This window comes from Mauremys reevesii, linkage group 9 (assembly GCF_016161935.1).
Source record: "Mauremys reevesii isolate NIE-2019 linkage group 9, ASM1616193v1, whole genome shotgun sequence".
Taxonomy (NCBI): domain Eukaryota; kingdom Metazoa; phylum Chordata; order Testudines; family Geoemydidae; genus Mauremys; species Mauremys reevesii.
This window is the reverse complement of record NC_052631.1, coordinates 26,049,880-26,062,627: the sequence shown is the minus strand read 5'-3', so window position 1 is coordinate 26,062,627 and position 12,748 is coordinate 26,049,880.

Here is a 12,748-nt window from a genome sequence, read left to right as displayed (position 1 = left end):
AATCAATATAATCAGTTTGGGCCAAATCCTATTAGATGATGGACCTACAGCATTGATTTCAGTGGAGTTGTGGGTGCTCAGCACCTCTTAACCACCATGACTCTTGAGGACTCTTGTCACTTCTGAAAGGAAAGGGGTTGAAAAGATTTATTTTTATCAACAAAATAAGTGCTGGGAGCCTGGAATTACATATGAATTATATAGGTTCAGAGCTGGAACCCTCCATATATTTGGAAAAATGTTCCTTACAAAGCTTTGTACAATGTTGACAACCAGACATAGCCGCAAGCACAAGAAGCAGGATTCCTCTTCTCCAACAGCAGAAGGCTGGATGGAACTGAAGAATTCTCTCTTGCTCTCTGTCATTGGAAATTAGTCTGTTAAGTTTGGCTGTTTTTCCAAAGAATTATCTTGCTAATGCTCACCTACATCTTCAGGCTGACCTTTTTTATTGTGATATAATCATGTGTAGTGGAGTTGCCTATACTTTGGTTTTGGGGTAGAATATTGTCATAGGCACATCTAAAAATACTAAGGCATGCTCTGAATAGGTCATATTTTATCCCTATTTATTATCCTTGCTCAAAATGGTACACAACAGAAATTGGCCTTTCCTCTAGTTTCAGCAAGAGAAAAAGCTGGTTTCAGAGTGAGGCTATAGATATAGATTTTTATGGATATTAGCTCAGGAAAAAGGGAGGAGGTGCACAACTAACCACAAACATGGAGATCAGCAGTCAGACACTGAATTTTATTGCCATTGTTACTTATTGTTTTTAATTGTTTTCACCCACACAAGCACCAAGGCACTGCTGATACAATGACATTATTCTGATGGAAAATGTTTAGAAAAGGTCACTCCTCATTCAGTCTGTTAGAAGAAATCAAATAACAAACAGAAGAGTGGTTGTTCCCCCCCCGCAGGGACTGAGATTTGGGTACATACTGACTTACAAGGTGCTAATGTCTTAAAGCACAGCTGGTTTTGCACATGTGATCAACTCTGACCTAGATAGAAAAAGACTGCATTGTCTTTGCTTTTTGATTCTTCAGAGTCTGGAAAATATAGAATGTGGCTTCAGCTGGAAAACACACGTTAATTAATTTTAAGCCTTAAATATTTTGTTGGATTTGGAGAGAAAAAACAAACTTTCCAACACAATACTAATTCAGGGCATTGCTATTAGAACTCATTTGTCCCTTCACTGTGTAAAGGTATCTAGTGTTAGCCCTTCAGTGTGAAAGCAACAAAGAGGGAAAGACTGGAATTAGACAGAGGGTTGGCCTTACCGACATTTCTAATCTATGGATTTGTGTCACTGAATTGGTCAGGATTGTATAGTTAACCTTAGAAGGTGACTTCCATAGTTTTTAGTGGTTTTTTTTTTAATTGACATACTATGTTTGGTTAGGAGTTGCATAATCTAACTACAACGTAAATGGGTTTGTGCGGCTTTTCTTAGCTACTAAAAGTGCATGGAAGGTAGCAGGAAGCGTTGTATAGGTGGGCAATGGGTTGGTAACATGGGGTGGGAAGGGGCGATAGAGGCGTGAGGGAGGAGCATAGGGAAGTGGTAAGGGCAGAGCTATTGAAGGATGGCTTCAGTAGGTGGTTAGATCAGATTTGTGGCCAGAGGGCCTGAGAGAGGTGGTAGGGCAGTGAGGATGTTGTCTGGGAGAAGAGGAAGTGGGTAGGAGGGCATGAAAGGAGATCCTGCTCTGCTCCTTCCTGGGAAAAGGGCCTTGGTATAGCTTTGTACTGAATCATCTGTAAAGAGGGACGAGGTTGTGGGTATGTGGGCTTGTTTGCTCAGGTGCTGAAGTTCATTCAGCCCTGAGGAGAGAGGATGTAGGACTCTTGTGTTCTGTAGCCAAAAGTATAAGACTCTTGGGTTGTCACTCGTCTCTCCTTTTGTCTCCCCCATCCTTCTGTAAAGGAAGATCTGGATTTTTTTATTCCACCCTGCTCAGAAGGGTGCTTTTTATGCTTATTTTTCCTACCAAAAAGGAGGCTCAGAACTATACTGTTTTTAGACCCTGCTAAAAGAGAACCCACCATTACAAAGGAAAACTAGCTCTGTTTATTTGGACCATGCTGAAGAGAGAATTGTGAACCTGGCAGTTTCCCTGCTAAGCAAGGCAGCTATTATGATGTTCCCTGCCCTATAAAAAGAAAAGATTTTGCATATTAAGGCACTTTATTTGTCCCCTTTAATTGTAAGTGACCCCTTGCTGTAGGAGGTGTGGTGATCCCTTTTATGAACAATAGTGTGTCTTGAAGATGGCCAGGTTTGACTCTCCCCCGTTAGTATGTTTGTTTGTTTTGCTGTAGCTACAAGGTAAGGGAAAGACTATAAGTACGTGTGTATATATTAGGGCTGTCGATCGCAGTTAACTCACGCAATTAACTAAAAAAAATGAATTGTGACTAAAAAATTAATCATGATTAATCACAGTTTTAATCCAACTGTTAAACAATAGAATACCAATTGAAATTTATTAAATATTTTGGATGTTTTTCTACATTTTCAAGTATATTGACTTCAATTACAACACAGAATACAACATATACAGTGTTCACTTTATATTATTTTTATTATAAATATTTGCCCTGTAAAAATGACAACAGAAATTGTATTTTTCAATTCACCTCATACAAGTATCTTAGTGCAATCTCTTTATTGTGAAAGTGCAACTTACAATGTAGATTTCTTTTTTTACATAACTGCACTCAAAAACAAAACAACAAAAAACTTTAGAGCCTACAAGTCCACTCAGTCCTATTTCTTGTTCAGCCAATTGCTAAGACAAAGTATTTTGTTTACATTTATGGGAGATATTGCTGTCTGCTTCTTATTTACAATGTCACCAGAAAGTGAGACCAGACATTCACATGACACTTTTGTAGCCAGCACTGCAAAGTATTTACATGCCGGATATATTAAACATTTGTATGGCCCTTCATGCTTTGGCCACCATTCCAGAGGACATGCTTCCATGCTGATGCCACTCGTTTAAAAAAAATAATGCCTTAATTAAATTTGTGACTGAACTCCTTGGGGGAGAATTGTATGCCTCCTGCTCTGTGTTTTACCTGCATTCTGCCATATATTTCATGTTATAGCTGTCTTGGATGATACCCCAGCATGTTGTTCATTTTAAGAACACTTTCACTGCAGATTTAACAAAATGCAAAGAAGGTACCGATGTGACATCTCTAAAGATAGCTACAGCACTCAACCCAAGTTTAAGAATCTGAAATGCCTTTCAAAATTGGAGAGGGACGAGGTGTGGAGCATGCTTTCAGAAGTCTTAAAAGAGCAACACTCTGATGCAGAAACTACAGAACCCCAACCACCAGCTGATGAAAATGAATAAGTACAATTAGTATAACCACCAGCACTAAGCTATATATGTATTAAAAGTTTAGTCAAATTGTAAGTTTATAAATATTTTCTTGACTAGAATCCTAAAGGAGGTTTCCAGATTGGAGATACTTGGTAAGCTTGAGCAGTGAAACAGTCACATCTCTAGCCTGACACGTTTGTGGAAACTCTTCTAGCAATCATCACTGTCAGTCATGTTCTGGAAGGGTCTCAATGCACAGTAGCCGCTGCAATGAGGAGGGCACAAGCACTGAAACTAACACCCCACCTAATGGGGCTAAAAATGAGATTTGCCTGCTGTACTGTCCCAGGGTGCATGAGTAGTGACAGCCAGTCACATCCTGTAGGGTGGAAGCCAGCCCTGAGGGGAACGCTTGCATCCTGTGTGTAGGCAGGAGGGAGGAAAAGCCTGAGGTTGTTCCTGCTGACACCGCTCCGGCACTCCCTGTGAGTCAGCTGATGAGCTGATGGCCAGAGCAGGAAGCAGATGCTGCAAGTGTGGCCACCTGCCACTAGAGGCCGGTCTATTCCCCTGCTGTGCAGACTGCTTGCTGGGGCCACAGCTGACACCCCCCCACAGAACCATGAGTGCAGGGCAGGCAGAGTCAGGGGCGGCTCTAGAAATCGGGCTGCCCCAAGCAGCGCGGAGCGCTGCGCCGCCCTTCCCCGGGTCCCGCGGCGGGTCCCCTCTTCCCGCGGCTCCGGTTGAGCTCCTGCCGGCATGCCTGCGGCAGGTCCACCGGAGCCCGGTACCCGCGGACCTGCCGCTTTCATGCCTGCGGGAGCTCAACCGGAGCCGCGGGAAGACGGGACCCGCCGCAGTCATGCCTGCGGCAGGTCCGCTCGTCCCGGGCTCCGGTGGACCTGCCGCAGGCATGCCGGCGGGAGCTCCACCGGAGCCAAATGCCGCCCCCCGGGAAACGGCCGCCCCAAGCGCCTGCTTGGCGCGCTGGTGGCTAGAGCCGCCCCTGGGCAGAGTGATGGTGTGGCTGCAAGGGGTTTAGGAACGAGGCAGGGCAGAACAGGAGGGAGGCTTGGAGGGAGTGGGCAGAGCTGTCAAGCCTGAGGCAGCTCCAAGTGTGGTATTATGTAAATTACAGAATGAGCTGATTTGCATAGTCACAATTTGCATATAGCCATAAACTTCATCCCATGCAAAACTGTGCAGCATCAGGGCTGGTGCCTGGATCCTGCCATGTATCTGCAGGGCAAGCTTCCCGCCCACACAGTTCAGTCTGCTTAATCCAGGCAATTCTTGGCCTCTCTAAGCAACTGTCAGGCAATTGGGGCCAATTGTGATGTAGGAGCTCACACTGAGACCCACCAAACTCATCTCACATAAGAGCTCCCAAGCATCCTTTAGATGGGAACAATCTTCACTCGAGTGAGCTGGATTCAAACTGGCATAGAGGTGAAAGGATTTGTAGCTCACTAGCTAATGCATTGATGCATCCCAGGCCCCAGTAGGTGCTAAATCAGAAGCTCACACCCCAGGAATTCTTATGTTACACTTAAAAATCCCCCATGGAAGAACATTCAGGTTGCACAGTCAATCACTCAAAAATTAGAAAATGCTAGTACTAATGTGGACCATGAACCTTAACTCTACGTGCTTGTCTACATTAGGACATGCCTCAGTTAACAGGATTTGAACCTGGGACCTTCCCAGCTACTAAAAGTCAAGGAGATTTGTACTGCTAAGGCATTTGGATGCTTTTGAAAACCCTATACAAAAAAGGAAGCCTCTACTGTGGCCTAGTAGCTTAGCTGGCTAAGGGAATTGTTCCAGATGTATCATAAATGAACACATCTGACACAGTCAAGCTAGCAGAGACAATGCTAACTTCTGACTTAACTGTTGGAGATGTGCCATCTCCAACAAAGGTCTCATTTTTCTGACTGGGAAAAACTGCTATTAAATTTACATAAAGAAAAAGTGAAATTCTAATTAGCAGTTGGCAGGGAGTCAAAAGGAATGTTCTGTGACCTTCCAATCCTCCATATTACAGGGCATCTTGTGCTTCCTTTGAAGAAGGAGTTTTAAAAACAGAAGGCAGATTTTCTTACCGTCAGACGTGTTTTAATGATACTGTACAACCATCAGCTCAGAACTGACCTTGCTTCAAGTGGAAGTTACTGAGCGCAGTGCTATATTTAATGTCCAATCCTTTCATCAAAGCATTATTTATACAATGATGGTTGTATGTGGAGGAAAGCAAACTAGTTTGTACTTGCAAATGGGAAGGGGTGGAGGGGGGAAATAAAATATCCCCTCAAATTCTTTTTCTTTAATTATAAAACTGCTGTTATACTACTTAATGTACTGCCTAAGCACTGTACATACAGTAAATATAGCACTAAAACCCATTGACAGAGTATGCATCTGTGGAAGCAATTTTTTACGTGTTCAGAGAGACGGCCAGTCAAATGAACTATGTGTAACATTAAGGCTTCAGAAAAATGTTCATTAGTGTACATCAAATTTAAGCATAAGCACTGGAGCTTGACTGGCTCAGGAAATTAGAACTTTTAACTCAAAAGCCACACAGTTACTGCATTTAATAATGGAGAAAGGCGTGAGGCCTCATTGACATGAAAAAATAGAGTGGCCATAGTCCATACAAGTTTGTATATGGATTAAAAAATGTCCATGGGAAATTTCTGTGTGTGTTTATTCTTGGAACTGTTAATGCAGCTGTTAATATCCAGTTAGAAATTACCGTTTATTGCCTAATCTTTTGAGTACCAGCGTAGTAATCACACGGTGGTGATGAGCATCATCTCTCCAGTTTGCTTTGGTATGACGACTTTGTTCCCTGCCACATGTTATTTGCATGTCTGTGTTTAGCTCAGTCTTTCTTACTCAACCTTAGGTAGGATTCTCAGGTGGTGTAAATCAGCAAATCTCTGATTTACTGATGTTATTTATTCTTGTAGTAACTAAAGGTCCTATCAGGACCATTGTTCTAGGCACTGAACAGACATAGAGTGGCAAGACGGTCCCTGCAGCGTTTACCTAAGTATATAAGAAGTATGCATAAATTTCAACATGTGCGCTTTCATCAAGTGTTCTGAAAGTTGGGTATATACAGTGTTTGGAAAAGGAGAACCTTACAGCTTTGAGACTTTCTGCATGCTAACGCTTACTACCAGATGGTGTGTTTACTGCACATTGAGTTCTGTGGGACTACTTGCAGCTGTAAACATTATGCCAGTACTAAGAGTTTGCAGGATTGGGGTTTATTATAAAGACAACCAAGATGTCATTCAAAGTGAGAACTAACCATTCAAGATGTATTTTCAATAACTTTAGACATAAACCTAGTGCTGAAAGAACAGCCAGTAGAGGACAGTATACCACAAAAGTATATGACAAATGAACAGTATTGCTGTGATACATTAAATTTGTTTGTCTGCTAGAATACATGAGTATTATAACATGAAATGTTTTCCTGAAAAGGAGAGGAAATTAATACATTGGTGGCCTGGAGAAAATTGAAGATTATATATTAGTCTAAAACTGGGGCCAGGACTTGCACCAACCTTAATAACAAAAATGCTATAGAAATTCATGGTAAAATAGGCCACTGTAGCCATAAACAGTTTGGGGAAATTTCCATGTATATAACACCAAAACTACAAATCACAAAGTTGTTGTGGGTAAACATGCATAGTGCACTAGTAATGAGAGCAAAATGTCTCAGAATGCTTTACACATAGGAATAGTCATATAAGACCAGACTGTCGGCCCATCAGGCTTAGTATATCTGCTTGTAGCAGTGGCTTTCATGTGACATTTCAGAGAAAGGCTGTGTGCATCTGGCGAAACCTCATATAAGGACCAATATCCTTTGTGACACTCAAATCTACAGAAGTTAGCGTCATTACAGACATTATTTCTTTTTTTTTTTTTTACACAGATTTGCTAAAGAATTTGCCTAACAATAATTATGGTTTGGGAAACATCCGTTCAGCTGTTATGTATTATTTGTATTAGGGCGTAGAAGCCTTAGCCGCAGACAAACATCCCATTGTGCTTGGTGCTGTAGCACGGACAGCTTCACACAGGATTTGAATTCAGCCTAGTCATTTTTAGGTGTTTAGTTAACTTGTTTTTGTGCGTCTGTGCACACATGTTGGTATGTGCTGCAGTAAGAAGTGAAGTAGCAGCTGTTCCTTTCTCGTGGCATTTCTGATCAGTCAGAAATGATGAATGCTTAGAAATCTTCCAAGGCAGCCCGGTGTTCACGAGAACTCCAGTTTTCAAACCAATTCTAGAGAATTTTGGAAATGTGCAGATAAGCTTTGGAGGTGGTTATCCTCAGCATTATTTGTATTATGATAGCACCGGCAGGCCCCAATTGCTGCTGTGCTGTACAAACACTAACGCTTACAAACTTGTAAGAAGCAGTAACTGTCCCAGGGAACTTACAGTCCAAGGGCTCGATCCTGTAAGCTGCTAGGTTCCTAGCTGAAATGTCCTTACAGGCTCGAACCCTAACTGCACAAGACAGACAAAAGGGTGGGAAAGGAAACGAGGCGAACTGAGTTGCCCCACATCACACACAGCAAATCAGTTGCAGAGTGGAACTAGATCCATGTCTCCTGAGTTTAAACTACTGCCCTATCAACTAGACCAGTGGTTCTCAACCAGGAGTACTCATACATTTGGGAGTATGCAGGGGTCATCCAGGGGTTACATCAATTCATCTAGATATTTGTCTAGTTTTACAACAGGCTACATAAAAAGCATTAGCAAAGTCAGTACAAACTAAAATTTCATACAGACAATGACTTGATATTGCTCAATACACTGAAGTGTAAGTACAATATTTCTGTTCCAATTGATTTATAATGATATGGTAAGAATGAGCAAGTCAGCAATTGGTCAGTCATAGCGTGCTGTGTCACTTTTGTATTTCTGTGTCTGATTTTATAGGCAAGCATTTTTTAAGTGAGGTGTAACTTGAGGGTACAGAAGACAAAGCAGACTCCTGAAAGGAATACAGTAGTCTGGAAAGGTTGAGAGCCCCAGCCACTGAACTAGCCGATGCTGTTCTTCCATTTCTCTCAGCAGTGTCCTGCAACTCTGAATTCCACAGGGTAAGGACACTGTGGGAGATGGGGAATATTTTTTTTTCATTTAATAGTGTGTATGGACCACATTGTATTTGTATTTTCTGCCCATGAAGATCACAAAAGAAGGCAATGAAAGAATTACAGGTACTGTTACTAAATTTGCTAACACTGTACAGTAGCAGCTATTGTTTTATTTGTATAATGGGATGGCCTGGAAGCTCCTACTGAGGTTAGGGCCTTATTGTGCTAGATGCTGCACAAACAGATAGTAACAGACAGTCTCTACCTCAAAGAGCTCACTATTTAAATAGACAAGACAGATAAATGGTGGGAGGCAAAAAAAGCATGGAGAAGGGAAGTGACTTGCTTAAGGATTTTAGAAAGATTTTTAAATTTTGATACAAACTAAAAGTAACTCACAATATTCTAGAGTGTCATGGAATTGTGCAAAAAATTTTTGGTTTGGAAAAAGGTTGATTATAGCTGAAATTTAAGCTATGGTCATTTTTGATTGGGCAATATGGTATATTACTATTCCCTGACTGGATTAGAAAACTCCTTAGACGTAGGTAAAACTGAACCGGCTTCTGTGCATTCAACCAGCTGGTACCTTTCTTTGGTGGCTGAATTTTGCACTCTGGAGTCTGAGATTTCCTTTTTAACAAAAAAAGTTTTTAGTTATTTTGGATACAAAAATAAATCAAAATCAAAAAGCAACCAGTATATGAATCAATGTGGCAATGTTGGCCAACAGTTGAAAACAATAGATCTAGGGCATATATACAGTGGAAGACTCAGAAAAGTTAAGACCAATGAAGTAAAAGTGTGAAGTTAAAGCTCATTAAATCCTAATTTTTATTCACAAACAAAGTGGCTTTACTTTGCTTTAGTTTAATTTCAGGGGGGTTAAGGCAATTAAGCCCCTAAAGTAGTGTGAGTTCTGCCCCTTTTTATGCTGGATGAGTGTTTATGCTGAAGCCTAATGCTGGCTATCCAAATGTCCAAATGAACTATTTCATTGCTGATTACAGCACACAAGGTAAAGGTGTTCTGGTGTTATGAAGTTCTGCACAATTAAGTTGTTACCTTATTTTGGTCTCATGAGTCTGAGTTGTGGTTGGCGTTTGGGAGAATGTCAGAATGTTATTTTGTTCCAATTTGACATTTTTATAATCTGTTTTCTGGTGCCAATACCAGCATTTATTGGTTCAATATTTGTTTTCCACAGATATTCTCCAATATTTGCTGAAAACACACTGAGTTGGGAAACATTTTTCAAATAATTTGTCTGCTAGAATATCTGTGGAAAGTGAATGCAAAGGGAAACAAACATGAAGGGAATTCATTTAAAAACTCAAATATTTGCAGGGTAGGGGTTGGGGGTGGGGGCTGTACTGTTTTGTTTTGCAGTATTTGCCTATCTCGAGTCAGAAATTATTTTACAGCCACCAGAATCACTGACTTCGAAATACTTCTGGTAATGGAAAATCCATAAACCTCAAGCTCATCAGCCTATTATCTTTGTAAATAGGGCTCTGCCTTTCAAAAGAAAGAAATACGATATCCTCGCAGGTCTCTGAAACAAGTTCTTTGAAAACTGGTTGGTGATTTATAAATGCTGAAATACAAATGAGTCCCAGAGGGGGAAAAGTTTCAGACTAGATAAACATTTTTCTGACTGCTTTGGGGAAAATATCATTTTGGATCATAGATTCACTCTGAACATGTTGGTCTGCATCCTCCTCCTGACATTGCTACTGATCTTGTACCACTAAAGCTGCTCATATGAATTTGTCTTGCAGTAATGCAGTGCCTGGGGCTGGGCCAGCACACTGTAATGGAGGTTTTGTTCCTCACTGACTTGAGCATCACATCAAAGCAACTCTTTCTGAAGCAGTCTGAAGGCATTTGGTTACCATAATGATAAAACCCCAGGGGCGGCTTAAAAACTGTCCCCCCACAAATTTAAACTTTAACTCAGTGAGACAAGATCTGCTGAGTGGTTTCAGCCTGTCAGGAAACACCATGAGTGTCAAATGTGTCTCTCTCTTACTGATTTGGAGGTAGTGGTTCCAGGTAATGGTTCCATCATCATGGTTCTTGGAAAGGGCCATTACTTTCCTCCAGGAAAGGACTGACATTTAGGACTTAATGTGGTTGGGGAGCTGTTTGGATGGCTGGCTGGGAACCAGTTGGGGAGCTGTTTTGATGGCTGGCTGACTCCCTTCGGTTGGGAACCAGCCAAATGGAATGTTTCAGGGATGGGACAGTGGGCTATTTTTGCTGAAGGAGTAAAGTGAGAGTCAGGCATTTGTCATAAGGAGCATGAAGGAGACCCTCAGAATCCACCCTGAGGGAAAGGAATCCTGGGTGAGCTTTGCAGAAGGGATGCCTTTCATTTTTTCATGAAGGAAGAATACAAAATCAGCTTCTGAGACGTGACCAATAGAAATGTCTCTGTTTGATTCTGTTAAGAACAAATGGTTTAAGGAGCCATTTTGGCTAAGTGGGCCCAAGGAGGGCAGCTTCAGTCAATAAACCTTTTGTCATCATATTATACTTTTGTTGACAGGTGCCACTTTGACACAAGAGTAAGGGGTGATTGGTCAGACTGTGGCCTCTTTGCATCAGAGCACCACCACGCTGTTGCATGTTCTCATGTGTAGTGGGCTCTTATGCAGTTCATAGGAGGAAAGTCTGGACTGGAGGCTCAAAAACTGACGACGATAAAAATGGAAGGAGAAACTCCTCTGGCTTATAACCATTGAAAGTAAAACAATAACGATAAGAAGGCCCCTAACCTTAGCTGTGAATAAAAATAAAATAAAAATAAAACAAAAAATGCAATAGACAAATATGTCCCTGGTGTGGACCTCATAGCAGGCATAATACATCCAGCCCAGCGTTTTGTCCCATCCTGCTGTTTTTGTGTCTCCAATTAATTGACAAACTCTGTTAGCTATTCAGATATCAGCCAAAGATGCTGGTGAACAAACAAAGACATTTTGGCACAGAAAAGCTGCAAATAAGTAAAATTCCTCTTTTCTTTTCTTTTTTAAATCTGCTTCATTTTAGTTCCATTCAAAGCATAAAGGAGAACTGACCTTTGTTAAAGGAAATGGACAAAATGACTTTACATACCAACAGCCAGCTTGAAGATACAAAATCAAAATAGAACAATTACTTTCAGCTTTCTGAGAGAGTGATGACTAAGCAATACTTAGCCCTGACCTACATAGTGGCTGTACTAATTTATCACAATGGCAACCCACACCTTCACTCAGTCACCGTTCCTAGCTGTTGTTATCTACCAGTAAGCTTCTCCCTCAAATGGCTCGGCACTTTCTCCTGAACCACCTTGTATGCATGGTGAAGACTCCCTGAAAAAATCTTTTCTGTCATGCCCTTAAGCTCCTTAAGGCTTATTTGTGCCTATAAACACTACCTGCTGATCATGGCTAGACAGCTGATGAGGTACAATTTCCCCCTTTCCCCTTCCATTTTTACCTTTTCCCTTGCTCTTACTCAGTCCCCCTTTCCTGTCATTTTTCTTCACCTTGTCTTTACCCTAATTAAGAAATAAACAAACCTACCCAGCAACACCAAAACTTTGCCTGATGTGTACATGCCAATGATGTGCACATGCATATGCAAAGTCACATTTTAATAGACGTATGTGCATTTTCAAACAGGTTCATTTCTGAAACGGATGTTGTTATGTTGTCATTTCTTTGTCTTGAAGATATAAACATTTTATTGAAGCTAATGTTAAAAAAATTATCTAGTATATGGGTTAAGAAAAGAGTGTCTGAACATTATTACTACATGGAAGAAACCCACTGGTTTATTCAGGCCTCACTCTACTTGGTTGCCTGAAGCAGCAAAATATTTAGCAGCTGTTTAGTATGTGAGTGACTAGGTAGTATAATGGGAGTATCCTTTATAGTTTGTCTGCAATAGCAGTAATCAAAAAGCCAGACTTAACCTTACAAAAGAAATGCTATCAAATCATGATTATATGTGAATACTTTTGTATAGTTTACATACATCCATTCATCTTTCTAAACGAATTAAGAAACTATTTAACAGATGTGTAGGTAACTTTTCAAAAGCATATTGCTTTTAAATATTAGCTGAGGTAATGTGGCTTGTCTCTCCAGAGAAAGGTTAGCTCTGTGGGGTATAAAAGTATATTTTATCTTATCTGCCAATAACTTAAATGAAAATCACTTAAAAGGAGATGTGACTTGAAAGCAAAATTAAAAAGCCACTTTTGAACCTGT